This window comes from Stenella coeruleoalba, assembly GCF_951394435.1.
Source record: "Stenella coeruleoalba genome assembly, chromosome: 19".
Lineage (NCBI taxonomy): Eukaryota > Metazoa > Chordata > Mammalia > Artiodactyla > Delphinidae > Stenella > Stenella coeruleoalba.
Window position 1 is genome coordinate 6,807,798 of NC_137165.1, and position 17,664 is coordinate 6,825,461.

The window sequence follows — 17,664 nt, forward strand, 5'->3', positions numbered from 1 at the left end:
TCCTAGGAATTTCCATATTCTCAAGCATTCACTTAACCAGATCGTTCCACCTCTGCTTTTAGCTACATGCAAGGCAGCCTCAGGGAAGATGGTAAAAGAAAGAGGAAACCCCATGCGTCCAACCCTGTAGTACTCAACATTTTCAACAGGTGTAACCATGTCCCCATGGTATGCTCAGGCCCAGGAAAGGTTGGACAGGACCTCCAGCATCGTGTGCCTAGAATAAGCCTTCCCTGTGTCAGATTGAAGGTACCAACAGACACATGGAAGAAGAGGAATGGTCCCATTCCATTTGTGATATCAAAACCTCAAGAGTAAGAAGTGTGCACCTTATACAGTGCGGCACCTAGTGAGAGCTTGATCAAGGATGGATGGATGGATGGATGGATGGATGGATGGATGGATGGATGGACAGAAGAACGGGCAGGTGGATGGAAGGGTGGATAGCAAATTAAGAAGGTGACAGATGGTTTGCTTCATTTCCCCACTCTGGTTCCTTGTCATGCCCTGTGGAACAACAAGGAAAATTCAAGAAGAATCTACATCAGCCTAGTGATTAGATTCTCAATTCCCATATCTTGGAGTTGGAATACTAGGGAAGAGAACTTTTCACACTCTCTCCAAATAGCATCCGTCTCTTCTTGGACCTTGGTAATTAGGACATCATCTTGGATTGACTTCCCAAAGGTTCTGGGGCTCAAAACCAGCTCATTATGCCATTGGTCGTCATCATCACTTGGCTAAAATAAGCACTTAGGGAGCACGTACTCTACGCCAGACAGGCTGATACGTGTGTAATGCAGATCATCTCATTTAATCTCACCCTCCTCCCACCTTATAAAATAAATACTTACCATTTCTATTTACACATTGGGAAACAGAGACTCATGGAAGATAAGCAAGTTGTTCAAGGTCACAGCTAAAAATGTGACAGGACCAAGATCCAAACCCAAATCTGACCCTGGCTCGTTCCAAACGACCACACTACTGCCCCCACAGGCACCATCTCTGTGCCTAACGCTGTGTGTTATGCATTAAACACATGATCTCAAGGGATCTAATCCTCATGTCAACTCTCAGCCACTTTTTCCAGATGAAAAAACTGAGTCTCAGAGAGGTATGTACAAGCCAGCTGCTAAAAGTCCTAGTGCAAGCGAGTGGCACAAGTGGGTTTCACCCAGGGCTGTCTGATGTCAAATTCCTCATTTTATAAAAGAAGAAGGAGAAGAAAAGAAGACCAAAAACAAAAAAAACAAAGGTATAGTGAAATGCTGAAGGTCAACATCACTAATTAGTAAGAAAAGTGGGACTTGAATCAACACTGTCACCCTCACAGGAGCGTGGCAGTGCCCTCCAAGAAGTGTGTCCTGTGCCCACCCCTGACCCCTGCACGCTGGGATGTCCCTTTGTGATGCTGCCTGGGGCTGAGCCGGGTTCCTAGTGGAGACAACCCTTGGCCGGTCTTTACCGAGGACAGGGCCCAAGTCAGGCAGCCACGGAGCCAGGAAAGGGTGGGGATTCCGCTCTGTTTCTGGGTCATGCTCATTCCCCATGAGACTGCAAAAAGGAAGCCACCTAAAGGCAGCATCCACCGGCCGAGCACTTGACCCAGCAGTCACTGTGTTGGCCTGGGGGATGGAGCGTAAAGCATCAGCTGGATGTGAACCACGTTTATCTTGTTCTCTGTGCCCCAGAGTGTGTGCAGCTTACTTTCTCCCTGGAGGTGCAATTATTTAACGAAGTGCCGAAGCCTGGAGAAGGTTGCACATTTTAATCAAAGCACCAAACGAGCGAGTCTAGATGACTTTCCAAAATGTATCAGAGGCGAATTTTGCACAGCAATGTCTGGGTATCAGGTAATTAAGTGAAAGGGGGAATAACTTCCCAAGGGGTGTAAACGAACACACCGAGTCAGTCTCACTTCAGTGTTATGCTGAGTAGGGAAAATGGATTTCTGAGTGGACAGCGACCCAGGACTCCTTCAATGTCAAGTCCGGCTTTGTGGGGCGGAGAGCCCAAGAGCAGAGCTGCGGGGCCACGGCGCCCCCTTCAGGTTGAGAGGGGGAAAAACAACCCTTGGAGAGAACCTTGTCCCACGCCCTCCAGTCAAAGGGGAGGGGGAGCCTGCAGCCCCGAAAGGCAAAGTGAATTTCTCAAGGCCATATGACACGCAGGGGCAGAGCTAAGACCAGTCACTGGCTTTCTGAGTCCTAGTCCTGTGTCACCTCCTGTCGACTAGGCCAGTGCTACGCAGAAGTCAGCTATTAATAACGAAAACAATAATAATGACAATAACTAACACGGTGATAGCTGACACGTATGCGTGTATATGCCCCGTGCTGTGCCTCATGCCTTGTATCCATTAACTCAGTAAACTCTCCCAAGGACCTCATGGAGACACTAAGAGTATCCCCAGCTTAAAAGTGAAAAAAATAGAGGCAGAAAGAATTGAAGAAACCAGCCCTAAGTTACACAAGTAGAGAGAGTCATAAGCGGGTATTAGACACAGACCCCCTACATGTCATCTAGCTGAACTTGGGCCAGCCCTGGGTTCCACGGTCTCTGGGTGTCCAAATCCTACCCCGGGTTCCTAAGGTGAGTCTGAGCCCTTCTGCCTCCAAGGCCGTGTTTCCAAATTTGCTGTCTGTGTTTGGGACCACACTTATCCTGGTGAGCAACTGGGTCTTTTTCTCAGTTCCCACAAAAGCATAACAAAGACAAATGACAAAAGCAGAACAAACAAAATGCAGGATGCATTTGAGCGTGCTGTAAACTTCAGGGTCACAAACACAGAACACGTCCTGGTAATCTACCGAAAACCACTTACTAGGCATTTTCTGCAACGGCCCAGAGATTTTTTTATTTTTTTTATTTTTTATTTTTTTACTGGTTTCTTACAGGGGTTTCTTGCTCTTTTCTCTGATGTGTGTCTCAGCTGTGGTTTGCCGCCCCAGGTCTTATCTCCTCCCCTTACTCCACTGTCTCGTGTCCCCTTGCTCTCTCCTTCCTCGTGAGGTGAAAACAAACAATTCGTTTCCTCCGACATCCATGCCCTCAGGGTCTCGCCTTCTGCCCTGGGCAGCTTATCAAGATATTTTCTTGGACTGAGGCAATTTCCTTCTCTGAGAGGGATTCTGGAACTAGCTGCTAAGAAAATGCATTATTCACTGTGTGACACCAATAAATATGAGGTCTCCACTTGCATTTCTTAAGCTCACATGTATGTTCATTTGCACAGCATATGGTTTCTACATGATAACCCACCCGGGAAACCAGGTAAGTCAAACATATTCATATATTGTGTTTCCTCTAAAGCTTATCCTTCCTTCACTTGCACCCCCAAGATCTCATCATGATGGAAACTTGATTCTGGCTGAGGCTGAAGGCTGTCCCCCCCACCCACTGACCCCGACCTCTGAGCAGCAGCTCTCAGAGAGCGCAGACAGTCAAAGCTCCTTGAGGGTAGAAGCCTCTTTGGTTCAATTCTGTCTCCCCAGAATCTAGCACCGAGATTGCATACAGAAGGCACTCATTCCCTCACTCGTTCATTCATTCAGCAAACATCTGCTGAGTACCTGTTATGCTCCAGGTCCTAATCTAGGCTTTACAGATATAAGAATAATGAAGGGCTTCCCTGGTGGCGCAGTGGTTGAGAGTCCGCCTGCCGATGCAGGGGACACGGGTTCGTGCCCCGGTCCGGGAAGATCCCACATGCCGCGGAGCGGCTGGGCCCGTGAGCCATGGCCGCTGAGCCTGCGCGTCCGGAGCCTGTGCTCCGCAATGGGAGAGGCCACAACGGTGAGAGGCCCGCGTACCGCAAAAAAAAAAAAAAAAAAAAAAAAAAAAATGAAGATGTCGTCCCTAAACTCAAGGATGAGTATATATTGGAGGTTCTTGAAATTTGGGGTATATGGGTTACAGTGGGAAATTGTCCTGAAATCCTCCTTCGAGAAAGCAATTGTATTTTGGCACACAGTCCTTGGTAGGTAGCTGCACTGGCCCCAATTCTTCACTTTCTTCTGTCTTATGCCCTTGGCCATGTAGCTCGGCAGGACCTTCCACCATGGGTGGGGTGGGGTGACCTGCCCCACCACTTGGCTTTGAGCTCATCCTCAGACCTTGCTTTGGACAAAGGGGTGTCAGTGAGAATGACACAAACAGAACTTGGAATGGGCTTGCACTTTAGGGCATGTTATCTCACACTGCCCCCACCACCACGAGAAGGACAAGCCTGGACCAGCTCTCTGGCACAGAAGGGAGAGGAGAAACACGGGACCGGAGCCCAGCCACCCCAGCAAAGGCCAACTTAGATCAGCCAACAGCCGGGTGTCCCCAGAGATTTAAACAAGCCCATTCAAGATAAGCAGAACCCCTGGAAGAACCCCAGCTGATTCCAGACACTTAAAGAAGAGTCACTTCCTGTGGGCGGCCACTGGGATATTGTGGTTGTTTGCCTCCTGTATTACTGTGGCAGTTGGTTAATAACTCAAAAATTTGAGGGCTTTATGAATAGCCTAAAGGTCGGTAGATCCCAAGTTGAGAACCCTTGGTCTTCTAAGGGATGCAGTGAAGGACACGGGACCTACAGCAGAATGTATGAAGCAGTACGAGGGGATAAATCTAGGTGCTTTAAGAGCACCTAACAGGGGCTTGCTGTGAGGCTTGAGATGACGTCCAAACTGAGATCTGAAAAACAGGCAGGAGTTAGTCAACCGCAGTGGGAGAGGAACAGGTCCCAGGAGTGGGACTTAGCACAAAAACCGTGAGATGAGAGAAAGCGTGACCAGTTAGTCATTTTGGTGGGACCGCAAGCATTTCAGCTGAGGTGCTTCAAAAATTGAGAGAGGAGCCTCAAACATTGAAGTTTTGAGGGACGCTGATATATTAAAAGACAAAGATATGCTAAAACAGGGTACAAAAATAGTGGGTTTTTTTTTTTTTTTTTGCGTTACGCGGGCCTCTCACTGTTGTGGCCTCTCCCGTTGCGGTGCACAGGCTCCAGACGCGCAGGCTCAGCAGCCATGGCTCACGGGCCCAGCCGCTCCGCGGCATGTGGGATCCTCCCGGACCGGGGCACGAACCCGTGTCCCCTGCATCGGCAGGCGGACTCTCAACCACTGCGCCACCAGGGAAGCCCAAAAGTGGTATAATTTAAGTATTCTTTGTGGAACAAGAGAACAGTTTTAACACTGGGAGGAATACAGTGTTCCTATGTAGAGCCTTGTTTGGATGTAACATTAACGCCTAAACATGCCTCTCATGAATGTGAGAACTGGGCCTAGTGGCCTTCCTGCCCCCTGACCCCAACCTCGTCTAAAATAGAGGGTGTGGATACAAGGCTGGGTTGGCGAGAGCTGAGACTCAGCAATTCCTTGTTCAACTGAATTAAAAGGATGTGAATAATTTTCAGATGTCAGCAAGGAGAAGATGCACCCTGGCTCAGTGAGGATCCTCTGGAAAGGCCTTCTCATGGCTACAAACTGGAAAGCCCTCAACCCCAACTACAGGGCGTGATGCATGGGCCCCATCTTGGCCAGCTGGGTCACCAAGAGGTCCCCAGCCATTCTGCCAGCCCTTCAGAACAGGTCCAAGTCGCTCACTGCTCCACCGCGAGGTACAGAGGTGACGGCGGTGTCGCATCGCCACCTAGTGGTCACACCCGAGAAGTCACCTGCTCCACCCCAGGGATCCAGGCTCCCACCCAGGTGGGCCTTCACCTTGGGAAAAGTCTGCTAGTGAGTGACAGGGCTTAAAGTTTACATTTATACTATAGAGTTAATATAAAATACATGGCACATTACGCTTATCACATAGTAACTGCAGTTATTTATATCCTCGTTATTATTGCCTTGATGCTGTAGAAATACCTCAGTCTCTTTGAAATTAACTGGGCTGTGGGAACACGAAATTTCTTAAGACGGTTAAGAATCCAACTAGTGATTACCAGTGAGGAGAGGGAATGGGGGAAGGGTAGGATGGGGCAGGGGATTAAGAGGTACAAACTACTATGTATAAAATAAATAAGCTACAAGGATATATTATACAACACAGGGAATACAGCCAGTATTTTGTAATAACTCTAAGTGGAGTATAACCCTTAAAATTGTGAATGACAATGTCGTACACCTGAAACTTATATAATATTGTACCTCAACTATGCCTCAACAGCAAGAAGAATCCATTCCCCCTTTAATTACTCAATAAACACATACTAGGCTTTCAACTCATGCCAGTTCTGTGCCGTGTAACTGAGACAGCGTGAAGAAGATACAAAAATGACCAAGATGTGGTCCCTACTGCAACACATTTCCAGCCCTGAGGGAGAGGTGGGCACGTAAACAGCCAGCTCCCACTTGCTAAACAGAGATGCAGCCGGAGACCTGGCTGTGACAGCCGGAAGTGGCAGCCATTCATTTAGACGCCTGTGGTTTCCCTTCACTCTCACAATAAAATAATGGTCCTTACCATGATCCTGGCCCTGGCTGCCTGTCTGTGCTGTCTCTGGGCCTCTCTCCAACACCTTGGAGAGCTCCTGGCCTTGCCAGTTAATGGGAAGCCTCATGACGTTGCGGAGCAGGTGGAAGCCCAGGGAGGGTTGGGGGCATCACTTCTGGAGTCAAGGTTCAAGCTGGATGTCCTTGGCCAAGCTGCTTAACCTCTCTGTGTCTTAATTCCCTCATCGGTGAGAAGGAGGCTATTAATAACAGCACCTGCCTCCTGGGGCTGTTGTGAGGGTTGAATGAGTTTATATATAAGGCACTTCCTTAGTTTCTGACACGTGTTCAATCCTCCACGTTTTCATTACCAACTGTGGTCTGCAGAAGTTCTCTTGACTCTTCACGAGACCTGGGTCCAATTTTAGGCACTTTCCGTGATTAACGCTGGGTCCAACCCCATTTAAAATGTCACTCTCGTCTATGATTCAGCTTCCCCCACCCAACCATTTAGGGCACTAGGAACTGGGGGTACAAAGAGGTGCCCCTGGTCACCTCCCTTCTCTCTTCTCACCTTGAATTTTCTCCCTCATCATCCTGTGTGACCTAAATCCTAAAGGGGCTTCTCCCTGGCCTGCGGCCCGGCAGCAAGGGCAGGCGGAAGGAAGACTCCGCTCACCTTACTCACTTTTGATCCCGGGTGTGGTGTGACGGGGAGACAAGAAATATGTTTGATTCACTCTGATGTGCGTAGTCTCTGTGAGGGGAGGACCTCGGCAGAGGTGGTATCCCTAGCTACCGTGGAAAGCTGTTCGGCCTCCCTCTGTCCACCCCAACTGCATCTCAGAAGACGTCTCTGAAGGCAAACCACACAGCCCTTTAGCCCCCAGTTGGTGCCTCGTCTCATCCTCCAGGTTGCCCTCCCATCACCTGGTCTGCTGGGTCGTGAGATGCCCTCGGGCAGGGGTCATCCTGGTAACCACTCTAGCATCAGTTCTGGCAGGTGTGACCTTCACAGTGCTTGTCATATTTCACCCCTCAGGAACAGGAAAGAGGTGGCATTAATGTCTCTGGGACAAAGTAACGAAAGGGACCCGCACATCTTCTGAAAGGTACACGTGCAGCTTCCGACAGGGGGAGGGGCACCCAGCACCAGCAGGTTCCTGCTTAGGGCCTCGGCGCTTAGAGAGGCTGCTTGCCTCCCATATATATGCCTCTGAAAGTACGTTGGGGAGAAATTCATTTCTTTGTACCCCAACGAAGCAAAGTGACGTGGGGCGCAGTTTATTGAAACAAGCCTTTTTCTGTCCCAGGGTTTCGGCCGAGGCCCCCAAAGCTGAGAGCCATGCGTGCTGAGAGGACCCATAGGTGCCGGGCCATCTCTTCAGTCCTGGCAAAAGGCGTCACTGTCAAAAGCTACTTTTGTTGTCACTAGGCCACCATCCATCTGCAAGGCAAGGGAGGAAAAGTGATGAGGGCTTTGCAGAGAGGCACTGGTGTCCTGTATGGGCAAAGTAGAGAGGTGCTTCACGGCTACCTCCTCAAGCGGGACGAAGGGCAAAGGCTTTGGAAGAACTACTTGGATCGCTGGATACATGCTTCCTGAAGGCGGGGTGGGAGCCAGGCTCAGGCTTCAAGAGGCTAAGGTTAAACAAAGGGGTTGCCGTGGTAGCAAACAGCACCCCTACTGAGGGTGAGACAACAAGCCCCACGATCAGCCGATCAGCGGTCCAGGTGGAAGCCTGGAGGGAGAAGCCAGCCAGGAAGCTTCTAGGAAAAGACCCAGTCTGACTGTCGGATGGCGAGACGTTTTTAATTGCTTTATTGAGATACAACTGACAATAAGTATCAATATTTCAATTATATCTCAATAAAACTATTTAAAAATGTTTAACACTCTCAATACACCCTTATTGTCAATTGTATCCCAATAAAACTATTTTTAAAATGTTAATATTTACTGTCAATACACACTTACTGTCAATTCTGTCTCACTTATTACCACACATATTTAAAGGGTACCACCAGCTATACTCACAAAACCACAATCACGGTGAGGAACACATCCATTACCCCCCAATGTTTCCTCCTGCTTCTTCGTAGTTTGTCCCTCCCACCCCACCCCGCTCCTCTATCAAAAGGCAGCCGCTGATCTGCTTTCTGTCGCTGTGAATTAGCTTGTAGTTCTGCGTATTTTATACAAGTGGAATCACACGGTATGTCTCTCTTTTCCGGTCTGCCTTCTTCCATTCGGCATAATTATTTTTAGATTCATCCACGTTGCTGTGTGGATCAATTGTTCAGTATTTTTTTTTATTGCTGAGTGTGTACGAATGTCCCACACTTTGTTTCTTTATTCTTCTATTGATGGATGTTTGGGTTGGAGATGGCAGGAGTTTGACTAATTATCTTCTGCTCCATTATTTTTTTAGAACAACTCTGGTGTCACATGTATTGTTTTATAATCAGGATGCAAGGTAATATGGAATCTAAAAAAAAATTGGTTCTGATGAACCTAGGGCAGGACAGGAATAAAGACGCAAACGTAGAGAATGGACTTGAGGACACGGGGAGGGGGAAGGGTAAGCTGGGACGAAGTGAGAGAGTGGCATGGGCATATATACACTACCAAATGTAAAACAGATAGCTAGTGGGAAGCAGCCGCATAGCACAGGGAGATCAGCTCGGTGCTTTGTGACCACCTAGAGGGGTGGGATAGGGAGGGTGGGAGGGAGACGCAAGAGGGAGGAGATATGGGGATATATGTATATGTGTAGCTGATTCACTTTGTTATACAGCAGCGACTAACACACCATTGTAAAGTAATTATACTCCAATAAAGATGTTGAAAAAGAAATAAAAAATAACGAGGAAGAACTGCCTGGCAGGGGTGAAGGGATCTCAGCAGAGGGGTTGGGGGGTGCCACTGGGCGCAGAGGTGTTGAGACGGAGGACTTGCAAGCAGGCAGCCTGAGGTGGCATCACCAGCTTCAGGGGCTGCAGTCAGATGGCTTCCGGAGGAACTCACAAGAGTGTCACGTGGAGAATGTCCTCTGTGCCACCGGACACCTCCAGTGACAACTGCCATACGAGACCTATTCTGTCCTTCCTCTCCTCCCAGCCCACCCAGGAGGGTCCCAAATTGCTTGTTGGAGGGTTGGGGGAGGTGAGTGGGAAGGAGCGAGGCAGGACTCCCAGCGCTCTCCCCCATCGTTGATTGCTGAACCCGGAACAGGCCAAAGTGACAGAAAGAGAGCCTGGAGTTTATTTGTCAGACTGGATTAGGTTTTCGAGGACCTGAAAGTAACCGAAGAACTTTTTTTTTTCTTTTGTTGTCTAACAGTGACCAGAAAAGGTATTGCATTGACCCAAAATGTTATCCAGGGGCAGAGAGCAGGTGAAAATGAGCAGAGGTGAGAGAGAGTGAAGCTGTTTTTGGCTTGAGTCTCGCGCATTCAATAAACTAGTCGCCAAAGCTCTGACTGAACTGCACCAGGAGGCTGGAATTTCTGCTCAAAGGAAGATCAAAAGGTGGCATCCACATACACACTCAGACCTGTAAAAACAAATTTGCTAGAGGTCACCTCTTGATACCTTCGGGGACTCAACTTGAGGCCACAGGCAAAGCTTGTGGAAGCTCAAGACTGTTCAGACCATGGGAAACGGATGCAGACCATCCCCCACTGCTGATTTTCAAACCTAAAACAGGCCAAAGTGATGGAAGAAGAGTCTAGAGCTTATATATTAGACTGGATTCAATTTTGCACATAACAGATTCTCAGTCTATAATGGAACAAAAGATCCAGACTTTTATCATTGCTCCCCATCTGATGGGCCCCCTTAATGCACACGATAATCATAGCTACTTTCATGCTTGCAACAGCCCTAGGAAGTATCCCATTTTACAGATGGACAAACTGTTGTTCATAAATGTTCAACTCCGTGCCCAAGTTCATATAGATAGAAAGCAGCAGAGATGGAATCAAACCCAAGTCTGTTTGGTTCCAAATCCCAGAATCTTCCCACCAGGTGACACTACCACACTGGGCTGTTACTGAGTGCGACGGAGAGTATGGTTAGTGTCAACATTTGAAAGGCTTTTTCTTCTGAAACGCCAGATGGGTGTCACTAAGAGGAAAGGCCAGCAGACTGTCTACCAAGACGTCTCACAAACTGGTATTACTTGCCTTGGGGAATTTCCCATGATCCTACTAGGTCTGATATCTGATACTTGGAAAGCTACACAATCTGAAGAGTGACCCATCTCACAGAGACATTTTAACCAAGAAGAGTACACTGGTGTATAAAACCCCAATGTCTGTTTCTTAGTTCACAGGGAGAAATTACTGATGCTAAGACCTAAAAACTCAGATTCTACAGGATTAGCCCATTCTCTCCCCAAAGGCTGACTCCAAGAGAAGCCAAATCACAATTTGAGAGTCTCTGGGGCACCTAGAGCAGAACAAGGGGAAATTGATAATCCCACGCTTACAGGGACATGCTGAGGTAGCCTGGGGTCTCCATTTCACAAGAGTGATGGTCTTGCCAATGGGACGAGAGATCTGTAAAGCGTGTGGGCTCCACTCTCTGCCCCCGTTGCGTGAGAACTTCTGGTCACTGGCTAAGGCTCCCTCTTCCCTGGAGGGTACTGCGATGGACCCTGTGGATCCTTGCCTCCAGGACTCTCGTGTCTTTTTGCTTTCAGAGTTGACCAGTCCTGCCTCTGATGGACACGTCCTTTCTTTACGGGAATGCATTCAATCTGGTGGGGCCTCTGCCCACCTGGGCACTGTGCCTTCTCCTTCAGCTGACTCTGTGTATCTTTAATGTTCTCCACCGTGTTACCCTACAGCTTAACTCCCAAAGGGCAATCTTACTCCCTTCATTCCCAAATCCAGAAAAACAAAAGTCTACTGTACCCCAGGAAGGGTGGCTGAGGCAAAGGTATAGAAGAAGGTTCTTGCAGACAAGCACTATATTCTATTATTCTATACCTGACTATTAGATCTTTTAAAGGGGGAACTAGTTTTAATTAAGAGATATACAAGCGTTGGGTGCAGAGAACCCAAAAAGGAAGGGATGAGTATTAACTCCCAAATGTTTAATAAGGGCCTGGATCTATGCTTGGGGTTTCAATCAGCACAGCAATCCTAGGAAATAACTATTAGCATGCCTGTTTTATAGTTGAGAAAACTGAAACCCAGGTTAAGTAACTACTAGTTTTGGGAGAGCTGGGATCTCTACATTGGCCTGTCTGACTCTGAGAGTCCACTGGAAGCACAAGAGTCAAAGAAAAGTGCTGACGTATGTGAAGATGTTTTGTGAGCTGATAATGAGGTTACATAGGTGCCGTGTCTGAAACTGAAAGGAAAAGAAAATTAGAAACAGACCATACTTCCCAATTAGCAGACTGCTTTTTCAGCGAAAACAGGAGTTGCTTTCTAGAATGTTTTGCCAAGAGTGTCTGATATCTGGACTGGCTGCATCTCCACAGGGGCATCATTTTTTTTTTTTTTTTTTACATCTTTATTGGAGTATAATTGCTTTACAGTGGTGTGTTAGTTTCTGCTTTATAACAAAGTGAATCATTTATACGTATACATATGTCCCCATATCTCTTCCCTCTTGCATCTCCCTCCCTCCCACCCTCCCTATCCCACCCCTCTAGGTGGTCACAAACCACAGAGCTGACCTCCCTGTGCTATGCGGCTGCTTCCCACCAGCTATCTATTTTACGTTTGGTAGTGTATATATGTCCATGCCACTCTCTCACTTCGTCCCAGCTTACCCTTCCCCCTCCCCGTATCCTCAAGTCCATTCTCTAGTAGGTCTGTGTCTTTATTCCTGTCTTACCCCATCACAGGGGCATCATTTAAATCCAGCCAGATGGAGTCTTCCTGCTACACACAAGCTCAGCAACCCTTCACTTAATTCCATCCTGAATCTCTAGGGCGAGGAGGAGAAGGCTCCCAAGCTCCTTCAAACATCAAAGGAAAAAAAATGTTTCCACCAGAAGCCCAGGACTGTGGTCACGGCCGTGCCCAGAGCTCACCCACCTCTGTAGACGGCGAATCCTTTAAAGGAATAAGAAGCTGCTCAAAGGGCCAGGGACACAGCTTGCTGTGGGTCATGGCTGCGATGAAGCCCACTGGAAATCTCCAGCTGCTCCCATCACTCAGGCCCTGAAAACCACTGTCCTGGCAGCTCCTCCTTGGCAGCCTCCATCTTCCTGCACTTGGCTCCCAACTCTTATCATTTTATGCGGTGAGAAAAGAAAGACAGCAAGAAACCCAGGGCGGTTCCCACTTTAAGAGACAGAAAGACACAAAACATGGGGGAGAAGAAGCAAGAAAAGATTACGGATCATCATCGGGGCGTACAGCGCGTTTCTGACTCCTGGCACGAGTGCACTTCTGCTGGCAAGACGTAGTAAGCACCCCCCGCCCCTCACTTAGAAGCATTCGTGTATTCGCTTCATGGTTCCAAGCTATCGAGATCTGGAAGGACAGGAAAAGGAAAGGAGGAAGCGTAAGGAGGAAAAGCAAGAAAATGGGCATTTATCAAGTTTAAAAAAACATCTGATTTCACGTAATCCTCCAAACAGTACTATTATTACCTATATTTTATGGAGAAGGAAACTGAAATACAGAGAACTTAAATATAGACCTGGTAGGATGGAACCCAAGCCTGGAGGACTGGAAAGTCCATACTCTATGCACTAAAGCACAGATTCAGGAGATCTTTCTGTGCCCATCAGAGAAAGAAAATTTACAAGTTTACTCATTTAGCACCCAAGTTTCCTAAGCTGAAATGAGTATTTTTAAAGAATGCTATACGTCAATATTTTGTCCTTTGTCCCCATTTTGCCAAGCTACGCCTGGTAGGCAGAAAGATGTCCATGCCCTAATCCCTAGAAGCTGTGAATTTCTAGGTTCCATGGAAAAGAGGAACTAAGGTTACTAGTCAGTTGGCCTTGAGATGGGGAATTAGCCTGACTTATCCAGGTGGGCCCAATGCAGTCACAAGAGGCCTCAGAAGTGACAGAGGGACGTAGAAGAGAGAGTCGGGGACAGAGAGATGACAACAGAAGGAGCGTCAGAAAGCTGCTATCTTGCTGGCTTTGAAGATGAAGAAAGAAGCCAGGAGACAGGGAACGTGAGTACCTCCAGAAGATAGAAAAGGACAAGGAAATGGATTCCTTCCTAGAGCCGCCAGAAGGAATACAGCCCAGCCCACCCCTTGATCTTAGCTCAGTGAGACCCACGTCAACTTGAACTTCCAACCTTCAGAACTACAGGTAATAAAATTATATTGTTTTTGCACCACTAAGTGCGGTAATCTGCTTCAGCAGCAACAGAAAACTAATACAGCACATGGAACCCAAGTTATCGCACAGCAAGGTGCCAGCTTTCATGGTGCAGGCCCCAGCTCCTAGAGGCCACCTCCCGGCTCGAATCCCCCCACCCCCGACCGTGTCTGCCCGAGACAGCCTGACTGATCAACTTTCTCACTCACAGTAAGATGATCTCGCCAAGGCAAACTGAAATAGTACAGTCTGTTGGCTAAAATTTCATCCTCGTTAGGAATGGTTTGGTTGCATATCCCTACTTACTGCAGCTTGTTAAAAAGGAATGTCATTTAGAAGCAGAGTGAGACTTAAGGAACAAGAAAAATCAGCAGATCTCTCTCTCCTCCCTTCCCCTCCCCCCCGCCGCCGCTTTTCTACACATATCTTATTTATTCTTCTCTTCTGGCAGACACTTAGTTGCTCACCCCTCTGTTTGCACAAGGCTGCAGCATGGCCACCCCTAGGTGATGGTCTCTGTCCCAGTGACCTTCCAGCCCCCCAGCTTGGTGCCCCCCACACCCAAATGATGCAGTCTCCCCATCTCTGTTCCAAATGCTCAGAACACAGAGAAACTCAGAAAACAGCTCTCGTCTGCTACTGGATTGTATTCAATCCAGTAGGTATTCAATTGGAATATCAGTCTGGTATTCACCCCCGACTCTCAGTCCTGGATAGCAGGGCGGGGCTGGGAGCAAGGGCACCTGCTACAAAGGCCTGCAGCACCCGAGGCTGCAGGTTGGGCGAGATCTTTGAGAAGGCGTGGGGAGTAGGGAGGAAATGACTGGCATCCTCCGTACATCTGCTAACTCTAGGGATGGCCTTATCTTTGGAAACAGAAATGCATCATTTCTGGCGGCTGAGCTGCCCTCCTCCCTGCCCAGGCCAAGTTGAGCCCCGTTTGCATCCGTGACAACTTTTTCTGTCCCTTCCTTCTCTGATTGACACACTGTCTTTTAATATGTTAATCTATTCAACCAAGTTACATTCAAACGCTGCTGGTCTGGGAGCTGTGCTGTATCTTTCTGGTGGCTCTGCATATTCCACAATTTAACTCTCAAAGGAAAAGCATGATTGTCTGGCTCTTGAAAGAAGGGGCAACTCACTGTGGGCCCTGAGTTCCGATGATGATAATCATTAATCATAATAATCTGAATAACAACAAGTGTATTTAGGGTTTCAGAGTTCAGAAAATGCAGTCCCTACAATAATGTAATGTGGTAGAGAAGATAAGCAATAACACAGATCATGAAAATGAGTCTCAGAGAGCTGGAATGATTTGGGCAAGGCTCCAGAGCATTGCGGGGTGCTCTGAGCTAAAGCAAATAATGACAAAGTAATGCCAGCTACTCCACATTTGCTATTTCTCATCCTCACACTCACTGGACCTTTCAGGTAAGGCTTTGGCCAAAGTCCCACAGTTACAGGAGCATCTGATTTGAAAGCCCGGGCTCATCACCAAGGACCCCATCTGTGTCCCTAAATTCTCAGAAGTGCCTTAGATGAGCTCTCTTCCTGTCCGTCCTTCAAAGCTCAGATCAGACACCACCTCCTGCACGAAACCTGCCAAGGGGGTCCTCCTCGCTAGGGGCCAAGGCCCAGCCTGGACCACCAAGACAGCTGGCTTCCTGAGGAACTGGCATTTACGTTGAGACCTGGAGGACGCATGGAGTAGAGATTGAGGGCATCCCAGGCAACTGCATGGCAGGGGCAGGGACCCAAGAGAGGATGGCATGTCCAGGAACTGGAAGTTTCCTGGGGTGACTGGAGCACAGAAAGCAAAGGGATGAGAGGCCAGAAGAAGCCCAGAAAATCCGTCAGGGCCTTTGGGCTGGCTTAGGAATCTGGGGCTGTATCCTAGTGTCACAGGGAGTCTGGGGTGGGGTTAACATGATAATGCCAGGATGTGAGCAAAAACCATTTGGCTTCAAGGAATGGAAATCAGCTCAAGGTAGCTCAAGTGAAATGGGGGAATTTCTTATAAATTCCCAGAAATTTAATGAAATCTCAGAGCATAAATAGTTCTCAGGAAGGGCCTGGAGTCAGAATCTGGAAAGCTCTTCCGGAATCCAAGAGTTAGTCTCTGTCTGTCATGTATGCCTCTCTGTGCGTCTGCTTTGTTATTTTCTCTTTCTCTGTTTCTCCAAAGGCAGGGGAGACAATGGCCCTCAGGTTATAAGTTATAGTTCCAGTCATACAGAGAGGCGCAACGGTGTTTATGAGTCACAATTCAAAATGCCTGGAGAAAGAATTCAATTGAGTCAGCCTGGTATTCAATTATTTACCCCTAATTCACTGACCTATGGGTGAGCTCCAGGAAGCTCAAGGTGTCATAATACAAATGTGCCTTCCAGGAGATGGGGCGGGTCTCGGAGAAGCGGGGACACTGGATCGTAGGCTCAGCAGACCTCAAATGGCATCTACTATAGACATAATCAGATCTGAAGTTTACACAGATGACCATATCTGTCCCGTGGAGAAAGGATGGCAGGGGCACTCCAGTGGGATTAGAGACACCAGAAAGGTACCCCATCCAAGTAAGAGAAGGTGAGAACTTTGGTCACAGTGGTGGCTGTGGTGCTGGGGAAATGCTTGAGAGATATTGGGGAGTTTCAACTAACAAACTGTAGAACAAACTAGCAAACAAGAGGTATTGGGGAAGTCCAACTAACAAGACAGTGATTTGTTGGACACAAGGTCTAAGGGAGAAGAATGTCAGGTGATCGTCAGGTTTATGGTTTTACCAACTGGGTGGACAGTAATGTCATTGATAAAACATGGCAGACATTGGGAGAGAAGGGGGTTGGGTGGGCACAGTTCAGAGAATGGTGAGTTCTGTTTGGGACAGGTGGAGCTTTGGTTGGCCTGTGTTGTATGCAAGTGGAGGTGGCCAGTGGGCTGTTGGACATATAGGTCTGGAAGACAGGGCTGTTCTTAAGACACTGGCAGAGGGTGGTAATTAAAACCATGGAAGTGAAAGAAATGGCCTGGAAATAGTGGGGCTTAATAACTGCAATGGTTGTACCCTTTCGTGCTTGCTGACTCGCAGCTGTGAGCACCACGCCAAAGCATACCAGCCCAGGCTTTCACAGAGAAAGAAACTGAGGTTTAACGAGAAAAGGTTTGGATAAAAGTCCATAAGCCAGTGGCAGGAGAGCTGCCATTAGACCTCAAGTCTCTTTATTCCCAAACCTGACGTTCGATTCTATGTTATCACCACTAACTTTTCCCTAGAATTGTGATGAGACACAAACACTTGTCACGAATGAGTAGGGAAATCCTGGATTTGTTCAGCAATTGCTCTGGTACAACAATGGCCATATGGTTAGAAAGAGATGCCGTCCTCCATGGAAAAGCTGTACGATTTTATCATTAAATTATGTATTCTAATGAAGGCTGTTTCAAGGCTCTCCCAGCAGACAAACTCTGAAATGTTCCCAGGTGAACCCCACTGTGAGGGATCTGTTTCAAGACAAGGAGGATCCATCTCCATGACTTTTCCACACGCATAATATTCTAGGTACAAGACATGATAATTAATCACGTGTTCTTACAAACTGGGTGACAGTTACAGCGGAGGTTGCTAAGCAATCCTGAGAATGCTCCCCTTATGAGATGTAGTTTCCATATTTTGTGACAATGGTCGGAAAAAGCAGCACATAATGACTCCATGTGGATGAGGTCCCTGCTAGTTGTTTTAATTATTAAGCCAATTATATGGGTGAAGTAATAGGTGGTAATTTCACCTCTTCACTGCCACGTAATTCCTGCTCTTTAGAAGCCATTTGAGGGGTTTGTTCTAGAATACACCCAGCTACAACCGGGTCCCACCTCCTGGGTTCCTAACCTCGTTTCCCTGAAGCTCTAAGGCAGAAATGGGTTGGA

General features: G+C 47.8%; 1 protein-coding gene across 5 annotated transcripts in view; it reads right to left on the reverse strand.

Moving 5' to 3' along the window:
* The window catches only part of ADPRM (ADP-ribose/CDP-alcohol diphosphatase, manganese dependent), a 388,290-nt gene that overhangs the window by 230,214 nt on the left and 140,412 nt on the right, over positions 1-17,664 (reverse strand). The gene's annotated exons all lie outside the window — the stretch shown is intronic.